This window comes from Oncorhynchus nerka, linkage group LG2 (genome assembly GCF_034236695.1).
Source record: "Oncorhynchus nerka isolate Pitt River linkage group LG2, Oner_Uvic_2.0, whole genome shotgun sequence".
NCBI classification, from domain to species: Eukaryota; Metazoa; Chordata; class Actinopteri; order Salmoniformes; family Salmonidae; genus Oncorhynchus; species Oncorhynchus nerka.
Window position 1 is genome coordinate 80779894 of NC_088397.1, and position 23123 is coordinate 80803016.

Sequence of the window (23123 nt, forward strand, 5' to 3'; positions counted from 1 at the left end):
AGGTCAGCCCAGCTGATCTATACCTATGGGAAAATGTATGATATTATTGTAGGAGTAGCAGTAGTTATAATGTAGATCTAGGCTACTGTAATAGTAAAGTGGTATTAGTCGTCTAGTCGTCTGGAGTTGTAGGTGTATTGGTTCTCAACACCTCCAAAACCTTTGGAAGATCAAATTACTATTTAAAGGTTCATGTGTCGCTCCTCCTCAAGTTTTAGAGAAGATATCTCCACAACATTGAAGTGTATTAACACAGAACTCTAGAAGGCTTTATAGATACTCATGATAACATCAGTCTGTGTTGTCTCTCCTTCAGGATCATCATATCACAAATAACTGGATTACCCTGGTGGATAAGAAACTGAGCTGCACCATCCTGTCCCTGGCTGAGGCAGACGGTCAAACCACCATAACCTTCTGGAGATCCATGCAATCATGTGATGAGGATGACTTACACATCACCGTGAGTCAACTTTTTCCCACAGAGACACAAACTACAAGTAATGTGTAATGGAAGTCTTAAAAGGGTTGAAGAGGACAACCATGTTTGTTTACAAATATCTTAGCAACCTAAAGCCTGTTTTGAGAGTTGTTCCCCTTTTCCCTAAATAGATGTATTCTGTAGAATAAAGTTAGAGATGAGTTGAGGGTGGCAGGTAGCCTAGCTGTTAAAGAGCATTGGGCCAGTAACCGAAAGGTCGCCGGTTTGAATACCTGTGCCGACGAGGGGGAAAATCTGTCGATGTGCAAGGCACTTGCTCAAATGTAAGAGTTATCTCACGCACATGTCCTGTAACAGGAACCAAATTGTCCAACGTGGATCAGGCACTTCGTCTTTTAATTTATTATTGGCGTTGAACAGGTCAAATATGATTGAATTCAATGAAATTTAATTTATATTGTGATACATGTTATATGGAAGGTTGTATCCTTAGCCTACAACAGGTGACTGTGGAACAGACCCATATGGAAAAATAATCATGAAAATGAAATAAGAATCTTGTATGGCAGAAGAATATTATTTGTACAGAAATCTAATAAATAATCTGGTAGGATCTGGTAAGATTGTGTATGTTTTTCCATGTGTTAACTTAACTAGCTAGCTATATGCCTTACATGACATCTATATTATAATATGCTAAGGAATTCAAAGCTGCTGAAAGATCTCCTACTATTTTGGGATGATTTTCTTCATTTTAGGCTCAAAAGAGGCATGTCTTCCCCGCACATGGGATTATCTACTTTATATTCCGCTGTGTTTTGCATTTGTGTTAATTTTCCTGTTTTTGTGTTTGGAATGGCATGGTTACTATTGCATCATCCTGACAATACTAGGCTACAATGACGTAACTGAAGACAGGAGTTTTTCAAATTCAAACTGTCATAATTATTGCATCATATAATTTATACCATGATGATGTCACTCGGCCTATTAATTCACTATGCTCATTGACTGGAAATGATTTCAAATTACCATGGCAATTATGCTTCACAATAGTTCTATTATTTGTGCAACATGCAGCAATCCACATATAGTAGTAGTATTAACTGTGCAGCTGTGCTTATATTTTGTGGTGGGCCCGTGCATAAAATCTTCAACAAATCTCATGACCCGCTGCCCTGTTTTCACCAATTCTTAGATTATCCCTCAAAATCCTATCAAATAATGCTGTTAAATAAAGCAAGGTGTATAATGTGTCAGATAAGCACTAGGCCTAAAACATAGGAAATAAACGTGAGCTGGTAGATAAACTGGAGAGATGGAAATTAGGCCTACTCCAACGCTTGGATGTGATCGCATCAGTGTGAGCTACAAATTATAGCTGGTCACTTCACTCAAAATGTTCTATTTTTGGGGCAGCTAAAACTATGATTTGGTTAAACAGTAGCATCCTGATTCCTGAATGAAAGTGTTTGCTCTGCCCCTGTTTCTCTCTGTGCGCTCAGGGGGTAGCCTATGTGGAGAGAAGGGTAGAAAGAGAAAAAAATTCAATAATTGTGCAACATTTGAAAATGTTATGATTTTAGTTTCCAGTTTCCCCTTCCTAATTAATAAGATGGCACCGACAGATATGGTAGCTCTGCTTCTAGCTCCTAAGCAACTTTGCAATTCTAAGATAAAAAATAAATAAAATAAATGTTAACTAGGCAAGTCAGATAAGAACACATTCTTATTTACAATGACAGCCTACTGGGGAGAAGTGATTAACTGCCTTGCAGAATGACAGATTTTTTACCTTGTCAGCTTGGGGATTTGAGCCAGCAACCTTTCGGTTACTGGCCCACCACTCTAATCACTAGGCTACCTGCGGACCCAAATACTACTGCACTGTTGTTAGATACGACTGCACTGTTGGAGCTAGGAACACAAGCAAGTTGCCTATCTGTTTGTATACACTATATATACAAACGTATGCGGACACCCTTTCAAATTTGTGGATTCAACTATTTCAGCCACACCCGTTGCTGACAGGTGTATAAAATCTAGCACACAGCCATGCAATTTCCATAGACAAACATTGGCAGTAGAATGGCCTTACTGAAGAGCTCAGTGACTTTCAACATGGCATCGTCATCAGAGGCCTCCTTTCCAACAATTCAGTTCGTCAAATTTCTGCCCTGCTAGAGCTGCCCTAGTCAACTGTAAGTGCTGTTATTGTGAAGTGGAAACGTCTAGGAGCAACAACGGCTCAGCCGTAAAGTGGTAAGCCAGACAAGCGCACAGAACGAGACCACCGATGCTGAAACATATAATGCGTAAAAATCAACTGTCCTCGGTTTCAACACTCACTACCGAGTTCCAACCTGCCTGTGGAAGTAACGTCAGCACAAGTACTGTTCGTTGGGAGCTTCATGAAATGGGTTTCCATGGCCGAGCAGCCGCACACAAGCATAAGATCATCATGCTCAATGCTAAGCATCGGCTGGAGTTGTGTAAAGGACTCTGGAGCAGTGGCAACCCGTTCTCTGGAGTGATGATTCCCTGCAACAATGTTCCAACATCTAGTTTAAAGCTTTTCCAGAAGAGTGGATGCTGTTATAGCAGCAAAGGGGTGACCGACTACATATTAATGCCCATGATTTTGGAATGAGATGTTCGATATCATTTGATGTACACAACATGTCTACAGTTTGAAGAGTTTGAAACAAGCAAGAAATAAGAAAAGAATAACAGAAAACTTGAGCGCGTGCATAACTATTCACCCCACCAAAGTCAATACTTTGTAGAGACACCTTTTGCAGCAATTACAGGTGCAAGTCTCTTGGGGTATGCCTCTATAAGCTTGGCACATCTAGCCACTGGGATTTTTGCCAATTCTTCAAGGCATAACTGCTCCAGCTCCTTCAAGTTGGATGGATTCCGCTGGTCTACAGCAGTCTTTAAGTCATACTACAGATTCTCAATTGGATTGAGGTCTGGGCTTTGACTAGGCCATTCCAAGACATTTAAATGTCTCCCTTTAAACCACTCAAGAGTTGCTTTAGCAGTATGCTTAGGGTCATTGTCCTGCTGGATGTTGAACCTCCGTCCCAGTCTCAAATCTCTGGAAGACTGAAGCAGGTTTCCCTCAAGAATTTCCCTTTATTTAGCACCATCATTCCTTCAATTCTGACCAGTTTCCAAGTCCCTGCCGATGAAAAATATCCCCACAGAATGATGCTGCCATCACCAAGCTTCACTGTGGATGGTGTTCCAGGGTGATGAGTATTGTTGGGTTTGCGCCAGACATAGTGTTTTCCTTGATGGCCAAAAAGCTACATTTTAGTCTCTTCTGACCAGAGTACCTTCTTCCATATGTTTGGGGAGTCTCCCACATGCCTTTTGGTGAACACCAAACGTGCTTGCTTATTTGTTTCTTTAAGCAATGTCTTTTTTTCTGGCCACCTTTCTGTAAAGCCCAGCTCGGTGTAGTGTACGGCTTAAAGTGGTCCTATGGACAGATACTCCAATCTCCGCTGTGGAGCATTGCAGCTCCTTCAGGGTTATCTTTGGAATCTTTGTTGCCTCTCTGATTAATGCCCTCCTTGCCTGGTCTGTGAGTTTTGGTGGGTGGCCCTCTCTTGGCAGATTTGTTGTGGTGTCATATTCTTTCCATTTTTTATAATGGATTTAATGGTTCTCTGTGGAATGTTTAAAGTTTCAGATATTTTTTTATAACCCAACCCTGATCTGTACTTCTCCACAACTTTGTCCCTGACCTGTTTGGATAGGTCCTTGGTCTTCATGGTGCCGCTTGGTTGGTGGTGCCCCTTGCTTAGTAGTGTTGCAGACTCTGGGGCCTTTCAGAACAGTTGTATATTTACTGAGATCATGTGACAGATCATGTGACACTTAGATTGCACACAGGTGGACCTTATTTAACTAATTATGTGACTTTTGAAGGTAATTGGTTGCACCAGATCTTATTTAGGGGCTTCATAGCAAAGGGGGTGAATACATATGCACACATCACTTTTCAGTTTAAATATATATATTTTTTTTTAAACAAGTAATTTTTTTCATTTCACTTCACCAATTTGGAATATTTTGTGTATGTCCATTCCATGAAATCCCAATAAAAATCTATTTAAATTACATTTTGTAATGCAACAAAATAGGAAAAACGCCAAGGGGAATGAATACTTTTGCAAGGCACTGTATTCTGTAAAACAAAGCTGGAGATCAGTTGGTTTCTCAAGGAAGTGTGAGCCAAAACATTCTTCCTCAGGAGACCATCAGTGCAACGGTAACAATGGCATGGCTTTTAGGACTCAAATGAGCTCACACCCCTGAGAAATAGGACATTACTGAGGTTTAGTTCCTAGTTTAAAGTGTGTTACATTTTCTCTGGGCTCAGGGCCAGGTTTCTACGCTATTGTGCTGTGTTTTTTCATTGTTGTACTTCATTGTTTGTAATGTTTAATATTCTTCTCATAATATAACTACAGGCCTACATTACAAAGCTCCAGTTTCTTACTAAAATCCAGATTATTTTATTTTATGAACAGTTAGTTCAATCCATATCCGCAGGAAGCAGGGGTTCTTTAAACATTTTGTATTTAATATATATTGTGCACTATGCCTTTATTCCGCATGTATGAGTGGAGATAAATACTAATCAGCAGAGCACAGATAAAAAATACCCCTCCCCCGACATAAATGTTCCTCTCCTCCTCCTTCCCCCGCTCCTCCACTACCCGCCTCATGTCCTTCTCCTCTTCTCCTGTCCGCTATTCTATCTTGCCAAAGCAGCGTAAACCCTGCCAGCTGTATGTTATTCATGTCGTCGTTCAGCCACGACTCTGTGAAACATAAGATATTACAGTTTTTAATCACCCGTTGGTAAGATATTTGTGATCGTAGCTTGTCTATTTTGTTATCCAATGATTGTACGTTGGCTAATAGGACTGATGGTAGAGGCAGATTACCCACTCGGATCCTTACAAGGCACCCTGACCTACGTCCTCAATATCTCCATCTCTTTCTCATGCGAATCACAGGGATTTTGGCCTTGTCGGGTGTCTGAAGTAAATCCTTCATGTCTGACTCGTTAAAGAAAAAATCTTTGTCCAGGACAAGGTGAGTAATTGCTGTCCTGATATCTAGAAGCTCTTTTCGGTCATAAGAGATGGTGACAGAAACATTATGTACAAAATAAACTAAAATAACGTGAAGAAACACACACAATTGGTTAGGAGGCCGTAAAAAGGCAGGCATCTCATCTGGCACCATTTACTTCATTTTACTCTCAAAGGAAGTGCGTTGTCCTCCCACCACATGGTGTTGTCCACTTTATATTTAGGAATCCAGAGTGGCACAGCGGTCTAAGGCACTGCATCGCAGTGCTAGAGGCACCACTACAGACCATGATTCGCTTCAGAAAGACAGCAGAGAGTGGAAAGGCAGTTTGCCAGTTACATCAGCGTGTCCCCTGAACGATAATGAAGAGTTAGGTGAGAAGCCTGTCGCCCGCGACGGGGGTCAGAAGGTGAAGAAGCGTACTTCATGTAACCTAAAAACAACTGACATTTGGAAAGTTTGAGGTGAGGGAGCAAGTGTGGTGGAACAAGAATTGTTAGCATTGTTAAGTATCTTGCTAGCTGGATCAAATTCTCTGTTAGATAGCCATAGAAATGTTGAGCAACATTAGCCAACTTAGCTTATCAAATAATTGAGTTTATGGTGTGAAAATTTGCTGGCTAGTAAAGTCAGACAGCTAGCAAGCTAATGTTATAATGCCAGATGAGCTAACGTTAGTAACCTAACCAATTCGCTATAGTATTAACTTGGCTACGACTCCTTGCCGTTCCTCAAATTATAACATTAGTTGTTTACTGGACCCTGGCTGTCCACACAAAATGTGTGAAATGTTAACTAGTTAACTAGCTAACAAACTAACTGCTATCTATGAACTAATACTTTCCCTTTACAATATGTGGTTAATTTTCAGAATGAGAGAATTAGGTGAAAATGAGGCATTGCTTGTTAAACAAGTGGATTTGTATTTGTATTTATTATGGATCCCCATTAGCTGCTACTCTTCCTGGGGTCCAGCAAAATTAAGGCAGTTATACAATTTTAAAAACATTACAATACATTCATTACAGAATTCACAACACACTAAGTGTGTGCCCTCAGGCCCATACTTGCACAAGCATACTACCACATATATACAACGCAAAATTGTGTACGTGTGTGTATAGTACATATGTTATCATGTGTGTATACATGTGTCTGTGCCTATGTTTGTGTTAGTTCACAGTCCCCGCTGTTCCACAAGGTGTATTTTTTTACCTGTTTTTAAAATCTGATTCTACTGCTTGCATCAGTTACCTAATGTGGAATAGAGTTCCGTAGGACTTTGCGCCTCCCATTTTCTGATCCGGACTTGGTGAAGAGACCTCTGGTGGCATGTCTTGTGGGGTATGCATGGGTGTCCGAGCTGTGTCTAGTATTTTAAAAAGACACCTCGGTACCTTCAGCTTGTCAACACCTCTTAAAAAAAAACAAGTAATGAGGAAGTCAATCTCTCTTCCACTTTGGAAGAGGGATGAAGTGTTGCTGGAGCAGGGCCTGGCTTAAGCTGGATGGCACTATAGAGGTGAAAGGAACACCACCCACGTTTCCTCTTTCTCACTTGTTCAATACAGTGGATAAAAGGGGTTTGCCAGGTGTACTCTGCCTGAGAGATCAATTATGCCAACAAAGGGTCTCATGCTCTGCTGCTGGCACATTGTAGAACAGATGTCCACAGGCAGAAAGTGTACAATGTAATACTGTGCAGTGAAGCCCAAAGTTATTGTTTTTGTTGTGTTGAACATGACAGTAACACTTGTGAGTGAGGGGGGATTATAAAAAATGTACTCAGTGAACCTTATTTTTGCCCACATGTAGCCTTGTGCACTTGATCGATGTCTACTATAGTGGCCACTATAATAGAGAAAAAATAGAATGACTGTGTGTTTCATTCTATTTTAACTATAAGATGGGGTTTTTTCCCCCACGTGCAATATTCAGACGTGTGTGATCACAAGTGTTCTATTATAAAGGCTGCCATGGCTAACTGCAATATTAATGTATTGTTTTTTTCTCTGGACTTGAGTGTAATTTGCAGTCAAGTCTAGGCAACAAATAACATTGGATGACTTTCCTTACATTTTCTAGCTGTGAGTTAGGTTCACATGAATCACTTTTTATTTTACACACAGAGACTGATCATGTAGATCATATGATGTGTTGTTTAATTAGTTAGAACCTGCATTTCAAGATGGGATCCAGCCTAAATCACTAGAAATTAGCATTTTAAAGCTGATATTTTTTATTTATTTTTATCCCCCCTAGCAGGGATTTTTTTTGGCATGTTTCAGTGTCACCTTTTTGAGCCCTAACCAGTTTACATCCCTGTTCATTACAAAACCAGAGAGCTACATCTGTTGTTGTGTTGGTCTGGTGAAGTCCACAAAACATATTGCATGACTTACAGCATGGTCAAGCAAGATAATGTATCCAACATTTTCGGACTACTAAACAACTATTGATTTAGAACTATGGAGAGTTAGCACAAGTCACAAAGGAAACCGAGATGTCTCCACTATTCCAGCACCATTTCAACATCATCTAATCACCTATGCTTAGTCTAATACAGTGACAACCAAATTATAAAAACGATTTGGTCCAATCAACGGAAGCTAAATATTTGGCTGTCCATGATACTGATTTCTATATCACAATAGTTATATAAACATGCAACATGCGATCCGTTATATCCAAGATAGGCTACTGTATGCCTATCAACTGCACTACTGCGCTTTAGTTTGTGTAACATCTTTAATAGCTTCCCATGATGACGGGCTGCCCTGTTTTCTTAAACTAACCCTCAAATTCTTTCAAATAATGTTGTCAATTAAAGCAAGGTATATAGGCCTATTGAGTCAAATAAACACGGGCTCTAAAACATATAGGTGTAACGTTCTGTATTTATTTTCTTGGTCAACCTTGCGTTCTGTTTTGTTGTGTTCTCGAACGTAGCCCTGTCTTTCATTTTTGTTCATTATTTTCACCTGTGTTAGTTACTCACCTGGTCTCATCAGCTCCTTATTTAGTTCAGTTCATTCTGTTTGTGCCTTTGTGAGGTATTGTTCGTTTTGACTCTACAAAGCCTTTTCCTAGCTCGTCTGTGAGAACCAGTTCTAGCCTTCAGTCCTAGATTTAATTCACCTGCCTGTTTGCTCACCTGTGTATGACCATTGCCTGCCTGTGACCACAATTCCTGCCTTATGTGAAGGCAAAATAAACACGTGCCGCGCTCTGTGCGTGAATCTACACCTTTTCTCCTTGAGTATTCGTTACAATAGGAAACAAGATTCAGCTGGTAGATATACGGGAGAGGTGGAAATTATACTTCCACGCGTGGATGTGATCGCATCCGTTCGAGCCACAAATTCTAACGGTTCACTTCACTCAACTTTTTATTTTTGGAGCAGCTAAAACCATGATTTAGTCAAACAGTAGCATCCTGATTCCTGCACGAAAATATTTCACCTTCCCCTGTTTCCCACTGTGCTCACAGAATAGCCTAGATGCAGTGGTGGAAAAAGTACCCAAATCTCATACTTGAGTAAAAGTAAAAATACCTTAATAGAAAATGACTCAAGTAAAAGTGAAAGTCACCCAGTAGAATACTACTTGAGTAAAATTCTAAAAGTAATACCTCACAACACTTAAGTATAAAAAGTAAAAGTATAAATCATTTCAAATTCCTTATATTAAGCAAACCAGACGGCACCATTTTCTTATTTTTCTAATTTACGGATAGCCAGGGGCACAACATTCAGACATAATTTACAAACGAAGCATGTGTGTGTAATGAGTCCACTAGATGACCAAGGATGTTCTATTGATAAGTGTGTGAATTGTACCATTTTCCTGACCTGCTAAGCATTCCAAATGTAATGAGTACTTTTGGATGACATGGAAATTGTATAGAGTAGACATACAATATTTTCTTAAGGAATGTTGTGAAGTAAAAGTTGTCAAAATTATAAATAGTACAGTACAGATACTCCCCAAAACGACTTAAGTAAAAATACTTTAAAGTACTACTTAAAGTACTTTACACCACTGCCTAGATGGAGAGAAGCAGAGGAAGAGAAAAATGCAATCGTGGGAAAAACAGTAGGGTACTGTAATGGTTTTGGTTTCGAGTTTCCCATTCCCCGTCAATTAGCCCCAAGTGAATTAGCTTATATGATTACCTATTTTTACACAAAGTTGAGTTGAGAATATTGGTATATCCAGAGACCAAAAAGCTGAACAGATGAACACATTTTTGATTTGCAGGAGGGGGAAATTGCATTAAATAAAAGTATTATTGTTCAATGATTTACTCTAGACAGGTGCCACTAGTTGTTTATTATAAATCAACATATTAAAAAATGACAATTATAAGAAAAAATACCATATTTGTATGTAAATGTTCAGGTATGAGTTTCCAAAGTTCCGGCTGCGCAGCACCTCATACTGGACAGTTACGCCTGCTTATCTTTGATTTTGTCACTGACTACTTCTAACGTGCTATCATGAGAATTATTGTTGAGAGATCTCCAATTAATAACTAAATAGATTCACTGCTGCTATCAGTCATTCCTTCTCCTCCTGTCCTCTTGTCCTCCTACTACTCTTCCACCTCCTCTCCTCCCCGTTCTTCTGCTTTGTCCCCTTCTTCTTCCTGCTCCTCCTCACGGCACACTTTGCTTCCTTATTCAATGTGTCACATTGCATGCATCAATAACGTCAGACAGTGGTATGCAACTGCTTTGAAATGTGTTTGTCCCATGTATGTGAGACCTTAGAAGGCTTAGCTTACATGCCTCTTGTATGTTTTTTATATAATACATGTAACATTTCTGTTATGGCTAAATGTTAACCACCCATATAAGTCAGTGTATTCACTGCCATATGTATTAGTGACATCTTCCAGGTAGACCATATAAGACTCTTAAATTATTCTCAATTTTTTTCCATATGATTTTTCCATTCCATTTTTCCTTATAATACAGACAGTATTAATAATAACAATACATTTCTATAGCGCTTCTTACAGAATCTCAAAGCGCTTCAAGAGCAAAAAAACTAACAAGCAATATCTCATGACAGGTCAAACAATAGAGGTCAAGACTTTAGAAAGCTGCATCCCACGAAGATGGAGACGGTAAGTTTGTGGCTTGAGCGAAGGGAGCTGGACAGATGATGATGTTGATGGAGTCTGTTCATGATCTTGTAGAGGGTAAGTCTGGGAACCAGGAGTCTTATAGCCACTGGACTTCTCCTCTTCCTCTCTGTGTAGCACCCATCAGGGTGATGTCTCTACAGCTCTGGGTGGCAGAAAGCTCACCACACAAAGTTCAGAATGGTAGCCTGTCGTCTTCTCTACGAATCGTCTGCCCTCAGCACTGCTGTACTCCTCTATCTCCTATTCCTCTCACACCTCAGGTGACTCTTCAAATTATGTTCTCAAAGATCAGGTATTGGCAGCCAGGTAAAACAAAAAAGATGGCACTGTGTCCAGATGCATTTTTTCAAACAATCACAAGCTAGCCAAGCCAAAAGGTGTTAACCTGTCAGTCAATCTGACAAATGAACACAGTAGTTCCTCTTCCATTGCAGATTACTGTCCCTGTAGAGCATGTACTGTATGTACCACTGCAAGGTCATGAAGGTGCCAAAGCTCAAAACCCTATCACTCGGGTGATATGGTGTCTCATCAGCAACAATAAGAAAGTACTGCCAGACGCATCACCATCTGGCAATCCGACTGACAATCTGGGTTTTGCGGATATCAGAATGCTACCTGCCCGAATGTATAGTTGCAACCGTAAAGTTCGGTGGAGGAGGAAAAATGGTCTGGGGCTATTTTTCATGGTTCAGTTTAGGCCCCTTAGTTCCAGTTAAGGGAAATCTTAACACTACAGCATACAATGATATTCTAGACAATGCTGTGCTTCCAACTTTGTGGCAACAGTTTAGGGAAGGCCCTTTCCTCTTTCAACATGACAATGCCCGGTGCACAAAGCGAGGTCCGTACAGAAATGGTTTACTCGAGATCTGTGTGGAAGAACTTGACTGGCCTGCACAGAGCCCTGACCTCACCCCCATCAAACACATTTTGGGATGAATTGGAACGCCAACTGCGAGCCAGGCCTATTCACCCAACATCAGTGCTCGACCTCACTAATGCTATTGTGGCTGACTGGAAGCAAGTCCCTGCAGCAATGTTCCAACATCTAGTTTAAAGCTTTTCCAGAAGAGTGGATGCTGTTATAGCAGCAAAGAGGTGACCAACTACATATTAATGCCCATGATTTTGGAATTAGATGTTCGACAAGCAGGTGTCCACATACTTTGTTAATGTAGTGTATGTGATTCTCTTATGTGATGAGTCCAAAAAGGGGCGGCAGGCTAGCCTTGTGGTTAGAGCATTGGACTAATAAGGTTGCAAGTTCAAATCCCCGAGCTGACAAGGTACCTAGTTAAATAAAGGTCAAATAAAAAAATAGTATACAAATAAAGCAAGGTTTGAAGTGATTATGTTTTAGTCAAATGGTATATCTGTTTGGGCTGGTAGCGGTCTAAAATTTTAATAAATGTCCCACAGCTGAATCTAGTTGATGATCCCAACTATAGAAGCTACTGATGACCGTGAACCAGACATACAAGCAGAAATGTCACACGAGACGACCAGCGAATGAATACCAGTGTCTCATCAGCAACAATAAGAAAGTACTTCAAGGTCAAAAGGTTATTTCTCACATGCTTCACAAACAACGGGTCTAAAGGGCCCTGAGAAATTGCCATGAAAAAAAGTCAGAATTGCTGCAGCAAAATTAAGGATATCTGCCTACAGATATCACCAAAATATTGGTGAGAAGCCCTGGAGGGGTTGTAAAATGGGGAGACTAGATACTATATGGTACAAACATTCAGAAAGGTTTATTGACAAATATCAACCTACGCCCGTTTTGAGATTTGCTCCCCTGTACCTAAATATACTGTCACAGGCATACTAGACACCCCCGCAACCCTGCAAGGCTGAGGGCCCACGAGCTTTGGGGGCCCATGTGCCTATCATCATATGAAGGTTATTCCTCACATGCTTCACAAACAATGGGTGTAGACTAACAGTGAAATGCTTAGAAACGGGCCCTTCCCAACAATGCAGAGAGAAAGAAAATAGAGAAATAAGAGAAAAGTAAAGCGTGTAATAATAAAAGTAATAAATACACAATGAGTAATGATAACTTGGCTATATACACGGGGTACCAGTACCGAGTCGGTGTGCAGGGGTACAACGTAATTGAGGCAGATACGCACATATGGTATATATACAAAAGTATGTGGACGCCCCTTCAAATTAGTGTATTTAGCTATTTCAGCAACACCCGTTGCTCACAGGTGTATAAAATCAAGCAAACAGTCATGCAATCTCCACATACAAACATGGGCAGTAGAATGGCCTTACTGAAGAGCTCAGTGACTTTCAACTTGGCTCAGTCATAGGATGTCACCTTTCCAACAAGTTAGTTCGTCAAATTTCTGCCCTGCTAGAGTTGTCCAGGGCAACTGTAAGTGCTGTTATTGTGAAGTGGAAACGTCTAGGAGCAACAATGGCTCAGCCGCAAAGTGGTAGGCCACACAAGCTCACAGAACGGGACCGCCGAGTGTTGAAGCGCGAAGTGTAAAAATTGTCTGTCCTCGGTTGCAGCACTCACTATCGAGTTCCAAACTTCCACTGGAAGCAACATCAGCACAAGAACGGTTCATCAGGAGCTTCATGAAATGGGTTTCCATGTCCGAGCAGCCGCACACAAGCCTAAAATACCATGCACAATGCCAAGGGTCAGCTGGAGTGGTGTAAAGCTGGCCGCCATTGGACTCTGGAGCAACGGAAACGCATTCTCTGGAGTGATGAATCTGGCAGTCCGACGGTCGAATCTGGGTTTGGTGGATGCCAGGAGAACGCTGCCTGCCCCAATGCATAGTGCCAACTGTGAAGTTTGATGGAGGAATAATGGTCTGTGGCTGTTTCTCATGGTACATGCACCTTAGTTCCAGTGAAGGGAAATCTTAATGCTACAGCATACAATGACATTGCAGACGATTCTGTGCTTCCAACTGTGTGGCAACAGTTTGAGGAAGGCCCTTTCCTGTTTCAGCAAGACAATGCCGTGGTGCACAAAGCAAGGCCCATACATAAATGTTTTTTCGAGATCGGTGTTGAAGAACTTCTGTGTTGAAGAACTGGCCTGCACAGAGCCCTGACCACAACCACATTGACCATCTTTGGCATGAATTGGAACTCCAACTGTGAGCCAGGCCTAATTGCCCAACATCAGTGCCCGACCTCACTAATGATCTTGTGGCTGGCTGAATGGAAGAAAGTCCCGCAGAAATATTCCAACATCTAGTGGAAAGCCTTCCCAGAAGAGTGGAGGCTGTTATAGCAGCAAAGGTGGGACCAAGTCCATATTGGGGCGGCAGCGTAGCCTAGTGGTTAGAGCGTTGGACTAGTAACCGGAAGGTTGCGAGTTCAAACCCCCGAGCTGACAAGGTACAAATCTGTCGTTCTGCCCCTGAACAGGCAGTTAACCCACTGTTCCCAGGCCGTCATTGAAAATAAGAATGTGTTCTTAACTGACTTGCTTGGTTAAATAAAGGTAAAATTTTAAAAAAAAATTAATGCCCATGATTTTGGAATGAGATGTTTGATGAGCAGGTGTCCACATACACCTGGTAATGTAGTGTGTACAACTAGAAATAAAGTGACAGATTATAATCAGTAGCAGCAGTTTATGTGATGAGTCCAAAAAGTTTGTGCAAAAAGAGTCAATGCAGATAGTTAAATAGTTAACCAAATAGCTTTCCGGACTAACAGTCTTATGGCTTGGGGTTAGAAGCTGTTGGTTCTAGACTTGGTGCATCGGTACCGCTTGCCTTGCGGTAGCAGAGAGAACAGTCTATGACTTGGGTGGCTGGAGTCTTTAACCATTTCTAGGGCCTTCCTCTGACACCATCTGGTATAGAGTTACTGGATGGCAGGGAGCTCGGCCACAATGATGTACTGGGCTGTATGCACTACCCTATGTAACGCCTTGCAGTTGGATGCCAAGCAGTCAATTGTGGTTGCGGTTGTTATCTCTATATATTTCGTTTGAATCATTTTGTAAGTAACTCCCCAAAACTCATTCATAAAACGTTTTAATTTCCAAATGTACTACACTCTAAAAATTAGGGATTCAACTGGAGTTCTTCTAAGATCCTTAAAGATCCCCGAAGAACATTAGGGTTCTTGACAATGAATAACAACCCCAAAAGGCTATTCAAAGAACTTCTTAGGTGGTGGGGTTCATCGAGGAACCCCCATTGTTGCTGGAGTTCTTCAGGGAACTGAAAACGCTCATGCCAAGTTTGAATGCGACAACAGTTTGGTTGATGTTTGGCTCTGAATATGTATTGAAATCATTTATATAATAATATAAAATACTAATGAATAACGAAGACAATTATGGTCTTCTGTGAATATCTTCCATAACGTTACTATAGCTATAGTTCAGAAGAATTAACGTAAATATTAGAAAGCCGGGTTTGACCTTTGCCATTGTATGAGCTACAGTACAGTAACTTTAGCTAGCTAGCTAATGTTATGTCCTAACTAGGCAGAACTAGATTTGTATTATTTCCTGAAGTATATTCTCTCCCATATATTGTATATCGTTTCCATAAAGCCAACATGGCTTTACACTCATTAAAGTAAGTTTCCAATCTAGAGCAGTTCTCACTTTTGTGAGAATTAACTAGCTAACGTTAGCTTCGTTGACGTTAGCTAGCTAGCTAACCAACTAATTAAACTAACTAACTAAAGATGGTGACATGTCCAGACAAGATGTTACAACGAACTGAATCGTCAATGGAGGTCTTCCTCTTTATATAGCCTGGTACAGCATTCAATATTATTAACTCACAAGGAGGCATAACGTTTCATGTACAATACTATCCCATTTTGGAAACATTACATGTATGCCCCCTTGTGAAGAGAAAATGAATAGTTTAGGTGGTAGCTGTAGTTGGGATTAAAATGTATAATGGTATTAATACAGTGACTAGACTACCTCTTTTGTATATATGCATGCCCTTCTTAATCCAAACACGGTATTGGCATGCAGAAAAATGTTGCGTATAATCTTTCAAGTCAGCCTGATAAAATACTGAAGAATTTGTGTACAAAGATAGCTTGAAATTTGACATTATACCTGTATGGCAGTAGTTATACTGTATGGCAGTGCTGTATTAGCAAGTGCTTTCTCCAATATGTTCTTATATTTTGCATTCAATTGTATGTCGATGCAATTTATCTTTCAATATTTATTTAATATATATATATTTTTTTATGCTTGTAAGACTATTCTTTGACACATTTTCTCTTCCTTTGAAATTATTATAGGAAAGACCATGGACACAATGCATCTGGGATCAAGAAGAAGGTATCGATATGTTGTAGGACTGCTGCATTTGAAGTGTACATTTAACCCACAAAGCAGTCAATACAAACTGAACACTATTAGCATACAAATGTGTGCAAATGATCTTTTCAGATCTTCGCAGAAATTAATCAAATCCATGTAATGGATATAGACAAAAAGATAATTCAAGGACTATCAGAGGTAGAGAGGTGAGGCAGGGGTGAGGACATCATCCTTGCTATTTTGACAGTCCCTGGAGGACAATACAGAAGAGGTATTTGCTCTTATTTGTTCCATTTCTCTAATGTATTTTGTAATAAAATGAGCAAGTGTAGTAAGATCATTGCTTTACCTTACTAGGACTCGAGACCACAGCAGCGATCCTGCTCTTGCCCTACTTCTTCAAAGAGGACCAGAGTGGCCTTTGCACAAATGATCTGTTTCTTCATAAACATAGGTGTGTATGCTTTTAAAGAAAACTACAGCTGAACATTTGTTATGTTCTTTGTATGTGTATTCATCTTTTCTTACTTTTGTTGACACAGGTTTCACCGCTCTTCACTCCTTTACTGCACATTGGCGGAAATCCATTTCACCATGAGAGTGAAATCTCGCTGGCCTTTGATGGAGAGAACATCCACGCCCTAGAGGACGTCCCCATGGGACTTGGGGCTCTGTTAGGGCTGTATTTAAAAAAAAAATTCCCTTAAAATTCCCAAAAATGTCAGAAAAACACTTATGTTCTTAAGTTACTGTGTTCTGGGTTAAGACAATTTGGGGTGAAGTTACCAGGGCCGGTCATAAAGATGACAAACTTCCTAACATAACTAAGTGGTTGTTGGGCAAGTGGTTGTTACACACACACACACACACACACACTAAAGCTAAAAAATCTGTATTTAGCAAGTCTACAAACATAATAAATAATACATTAACTTTGTATAGTGCTTTTCATTACATTTAAAATGTTTTTTTAATAATGATGTACAATAAAAACAACATACATTAAAAATGAATCATAGGTACACTAACAACTAGTCAACTAGCAATTTCGTAGTGTGTTTTCTTTGGTAAAGTGTTTTGTAAATATTATTTCACATTTGTGGTGCCACTAAATAAACAATTAATTATTTAATATTATTATTATTAAAATATGCAGATGCAGATGAATTAGCTACCTGACCCATGAAAAAAGTCACAGCGGGGCTGATGGAAACAGGATGTGCCGATAGAATTGTAAAAATACCGACAGACAATTTGTTCGTTCGACATGGTGGGATCTTTTTGTGTCGGCAAAAGTAATAATGCGTGAAATTTCGGTGGAAACGGATTTATGCGCAAATATTGATACAGTATAATAGGCTATACCTATCACGCGATGATATGTCGTTTGGTCCTGCCTCTACGACTCCGGAAACTATACAGTTTATTAGGTTACAGATGAAATAAATGATGATGAACTTTACAGTGGTGTAAAAGTGCACGTGATGAGCTTGATGCTCCAATAAATAAATCCAATAAATATCTGTGCCACGGTAACAATGGCGTGGCCTCCAGGACACAAAGGATCTCACACCCCTGAGAAATCGGACATTACTTTTAAAAGAGTGTTACCTTTTTTTCTGGGCTCAGAGCCAGGTCTCTAGGCTATTGTGCTTTGGTTTTTCATTGTTGTACTTCATTGTTTGTAATGTTACATCTTCTCATAATATCACTACAGGCCTACATGCAAAGCTCCAGTTTCTTCCTAAAACCCTGATTATTTATGTCTTATGTACAGTTTGTTCACCCATAGCCACAGGAAATAGGGGTGTTTTAAACATGTCTTTCTATCCTATCTATTTTTTTTTAAAGTGTGCACTAGGCCTTTATTATTCAAGTATGAGTGGAAATAAATACTAATCAGCAGAGCAAGGAGGAAAATATCCTTTCCTCCTCCTCCCCCTCATCTTCTTGTCCTGCTTCTCTCCGATCCTCCTGTCATCCTCTCTCCTCCTCCTGTCCTCCTCTCTCCTCGACCTTCATCCGCTCCTCACTACCCTCCTTCTGTCCTCCTCCTCCTCCACCTACTCCTACTGTCCTCCTCCACCTACCCCTCCTCCTTCTGTCCTCCTCCCCCCTCCTCTCCTCCACCTTCTGCTTTCCCCCTTCCTCCTCCAGCTCCTTGTCCTTGAGGCGGACTTTGCTTATTTTTTCAATACGTGTCACTTTGCATGCATCAATGACTTTAGACAGTGGTATGCAAGTGCCTTTAAATGTGTATGTTCTATGTTCAGTTGAAGTCGGAAGTTTACATGCACCTTAGCCAAATACATTTAAACTCAGTTTTTCACAATTCCTGACATTTAATCCTTGTAAAAATCCCCTGTCTTAGGTCAGTTAGGATAACCACTTTATTTTAAGAATTTGAAAAGTCAGAATAATAGTAGAGAGAATTATTTATTTAAGCTTTTATTTCTTTCATCACATTCCCTGTGGGTCAGAAGTTTACATACATTCAATTAGTATTTGGTAGCATTGCCTTGGGTTCAACTTTTCGGGTAGCCTTCCACAAGCTTCCCACAATAAGTGAATTTTGGCCCATTCCTCCTGACAGAGCTGGTGTAACCGAGTCAGGTTTGTAGGCCTCCTTGCTAACACACTTTTTCAGTTCAAACCCACACATTTTCCATCGGATTGAGGTCAGGGCTTTGTGATGGCCACTCCAATACCTTGACTTTGTTGTCCTTAAGCCATTTTGCCACAACTTTGGAAGCATGCTTGGAGTCATTGTCCATTTGGAAGACCCATTTGCAACCAAGCTTTAACTTTCTGACTGATGTCTTGAAATGTTGCTTCAATACATCCACATAATTTTTCAGCCTCATGATGCCATCTATTTTGTGAAGTGCACCAGTCCCTCCTGCAGCAAAGCACCCCCACAACATGGTGCTGCCACCTTCATGCTTCATGGTTGGGATGGTGTTCTTCGGCTTGCAAGCGTCCTCCTTTTTCCTCCAAACATAACAATGGTCATTATGGTCAAACAGTTCTATTTTTGTTTCATCAGACCGGAGGACATTTCTCCATTTGCAGTTGCAAACCGTAGTCTGTCTTTTTTATGGTGGTTTTGGAGCAGTGGCTTCTTCCTTGCTGAGCGGCCTTTCAGGTTATGTCGATATAGGACTCATTTTACTGTGGATATAGATACTTTTGTACCTGTTTCCTCCAGCATCTTCACAACATCCTTTGCTGTTGTTATGGGATTGATTTGCACTTTTCGCACCAAAGTACATTCATCTCTAGGAAACAAAATGAGTCTCCTTCCTGAGCGGTATGACAGCTGCATGGTCCGATGGTGTTTATACTTTCGTACTATTGTTTGAACAGAAGGTACCACGTTCTTCAGGTGTTTGGAAATTGCTCCCAAGGATGAACCAGACTTGTGGAGGTCTACATTTTTTAAATGATTTCTTTTGATTTTCCCATGATGTCAAGCAAACAGGCACTGCGTTTGAAGGTAGGCATTGAAATACATCCACAGGTACACCTCCAATTGACTCAAATGATGTCAATTAGCCTATCAGAAGCTTCTAGCCATGACATCATTTTCTGGAATTTTCCAAGCTGTTTAAAGGCACAGTCAACTTAGTGTATGTAAACTTCTGACCCACTGGAAGTGTGATACAGTGAATTATAAGTGAAATAATCTGTCTGTAAACAATTGTTGGAAACATTACTTGTGTCATGGACAAAGTAGATGTCCTAACCGACTTGCCAAAACTATAGTTTGTTAACACAAGAAATTTGTGGAGTGGTTAAAAAACGAGTTTTAATGACTCCAACCTAAGTGTATTTAAACTTCCGACTTCAACTGTATATGAGACCTTAGAAGGCTTAGCTTACATGCCTCTTGTTTATATTTTTAAATAATACATGCAACATTTCTGTTATGTCTAAATGTTAACCACCCATATAAGTCAGTGTATTTGTATATACACAGATAATATTAACAGAACCTGCATATTACCACTGCAAGGTCGTGAAGGTGCCAAAGCTCAACAGGAAAAATCATATCACTCTGGTAAAGGACCCCTTTCTCTTTTCATGGTCTAAACCTTTTACAATTATGACATACGTTTGTTAGAGTCCATAGAGGTTTCTGACGTCTCTTCCCTTCGCTGCTCCTTCTTTCTCTGCCTCCCTCTCTCTCTGCCGGTCTTAGATGGAGCTGGCGATCGATCAACTGGACCTGGTCCATCACATGGTGGTCTATGGCTGCAAATTGTCTGTAAACCAGACCTATGAGCAGAAATGCCACATGGGAGAACCAGCTGATGAATACATCTGTGTAGTCTGCCTGTGGTGTAAGAGGGGTGACAGACTGCCCCCTTCTGGAGACTTTAATACATACACACATGCATGCACGAATTAACACCCACACACATTAGTCTGCACTCTGTCTCTTCATTATCGATTAGTCTTCTCTGGCTTTTTAGCTTCTAGAAAACACTGGCATCCCTATTGGAGGACAGGATAATGATGAGTTCTACAAGCTGGAAATTCACTACAACAACACGGTCCAAGAAGCAGAAAACATTTTACTAGCTACAAGCTAGTATAACCATTTTCCAAACTACTGATAATGGATCAACAGGCTTTCCATGCTCCAATCTTAATTATTGTGTGTGACATGCAAATTGTGTGTAGGTATGTATTATGTGTATAATGAGGGAGGAGTTTTTGTTGTGTGCTTCGTCTTGGCTTGTTAGTTTCAATCCATTTCTTTCTCTTGCACTGACATCCCTCCCCGCATATCTTCTGTCCTGCTACAGGCAATCAGGACCAGAGATAGTGAAATATAGGACACAACCGGCATCAGCTGTGAATTTGGAAACTAGAGGTGTAATATATATGTTCAATATGTCAGAATCTAACTGGTTTTCCACAGATAAATGACCACAAAATTCACAGCAACATGTAAACCAGAGGAGGCTGGTGGGAGGAGCTATATGAGGACGTGTTCATTGCAATGGCTGGAATGGAATCAATAGCATGGTATCAAACACATGGAAACAACGTGTTTGACTCCATTCCAGCCTCCTCTGGTGTAAACTCTGTGGATTTGGAAACTGGAGGTGCTCCTGAGAAGAATGGGCCCTCATTTACTGTGACACATTGTACAGGAAATTGTGTACAGTGCAATATGAATGACAGAACGTTGTGTGCAGTGTAATACAAATGGGCTAAATAACAAACAAAAAATAGATGTGCTTTCTAAAGTTGAATATTCTAATGATATTATTATTATTGTTATTACTATTATTATTATGAATAATAGCAATATAAATCATGTTTTGTTATTTTGTATTACTGTTGTTACTATAATAACTATCTAGCAATTTGTATTTATTTTATTGAACCTTTATTTAAGTAGGCAAGTCAGTTCAGAACCAATTCTTATTTACAATGATGGCCAAACTGCGCCGCCCTATGAGACTCCCAATCACGGCCGGTTGTGATACAGCTCAGGATCGGACCAGGGACTGATCACTGAGATGCAGTGCCTTAGACCGCTGCGCCACTTGGGAGCTGTAATCATTACTGTTGATGCTGTTAACAATATTGTCAATGCCATATTATAATTTGTGCTATTTAAAAAAAAATGTATTGCTAAACAATATTCGAAGTATGCTAACATTTACAAATAAAATGTTAAGAGTTTCAACCATTAGTGTTTTTTTGATCATCTTCATTGGGGGACTAAAATAAAATAAAAAATGTCACATGCGCCGAATACAACAGGTATAGATAGACCTTGCTGTCACGCCCTGACCATAGAGAGCCTTTTGTTCTCTATGTTGGTTTGGTCGGGGTGTGACTAGGGTGGGTGCTCTAGTTTTTCTATTTCTATTTCGGCATGGTATGGTTCCCAATCAGAGGCAGCTGTCTATCGTTGTCTCTGATTGGGGATCATATTTAGGCAGCCTTTTCCCACTGGGTTTTTGTGGGATCTTGTTTGTGTGTAGTGGCCTGTGAGCACTTCATGACGTTTCGGTTTGCTCTTTATTGTTTTTGTGAGTTTAATTTCAATTAAACATGTGGAACTCTACGTACGCTGCACCTTGGTCCATTTATTCCAACGTTCGTGACACTTGCAGTGAAATGCTTACTTGCAAGCCCTTAACCAACAATACATGTTTAAGAAAAGTGCTAAGTCAAATAAATGTGCAAAAATAAATACAAAATATTACAAATAACTAATAATTAAAGAGCAGCAGTAAAATAACAGTAGCGAGGCTATATATGTAACTTCTGCTTCTAACTCACACCCTCAAACACTGTTCTCAATTGGCCTACCTGGTTAAATAAATAATAAAACAATAGTGATGAGCTTTGAGGGCGCTATGATGTTGAACGCTGAGCTATAGTCAATGAATATCATTCTCACATAGATGTTCCTTTTGTCCAGGTGGGAAAGGGCAGGGTGGAGTGCAATGGAGATTGGCATCATCTGTGGATCTGTTGGGGCGGTATGCAAATTGGAGTGGGTCTAGGGTTTCTGGGATAATGCTTTTTATGTGAGTCATGACCAGCCTTTCAAAGCCCTTCATGGCTACAGACGTGAGTGCTACGGGTCGGTCGTCATTTGGGCAGGTTACCTTAGTGTTTGGGCACAGGGACTATGACGGTCTGCTTGAAACATGTTGGTATTACAGATTCAGGTTGAAAATATCAGTGAAGACACTTGCTAGTTGGTCTGTGCATGCTCAAGAGTACATGTACTGGTAATCCGTCTGCCCTGCGGCCTTGTGAATGTTGACCTGTTTAAAGGTCTTACTCACATTGGCTGCGGAAAGTGTGATCACACAGTCATCCGGAACAGCTGATGCTCTCATAAATGCTTCAGTGTAGCTTGCCTCAAGCGAGCATAGAAGTCATTTAGCTCGTCTGGTAGGCTCATGTCACTGAGCAGCTCGCGGCTGGATGTCCCGTTGTAGTCTGTAATAGTTTGCAAGACACTTCTATTTTTAACAGAAATTGTTGAGGTCACGACCTTCATGTTAGTTTTTGCTTACCCTGCGTTCATAACCAGTGAAAAGGTTATGTTTATAGTGCGTTCAGGACAGCTGCGAATTAAAAAAAAT

At 40.3% G+C, this 23123-nt stretch overlaps 1 long non-coding RNA gene across 1 annotated transcript; it reads left to right on the plus strand.

Annotated features, from left to right (window-relative positions):
• Nucleotides 1–237: 237 nt before the first annotated feature.
• On the plus strand, nt 238–22081 carry LOC115146255 (uncharacterized). Its single transcript, XR_003866112.2, has 7 exons — nt 238–463; nt 10637–10691; nt 15978–16017; nt 16129–16270; nt 16357–16453; nt 16542–20059; nt 20201–22081. It is a non-coding gene; the product is annotated as an uncharacterized LOC115146255 (long non-coding RNA).
• The last annotated feature ends 1042 nt before the right edge of the window (nt 22082–23123 follow it).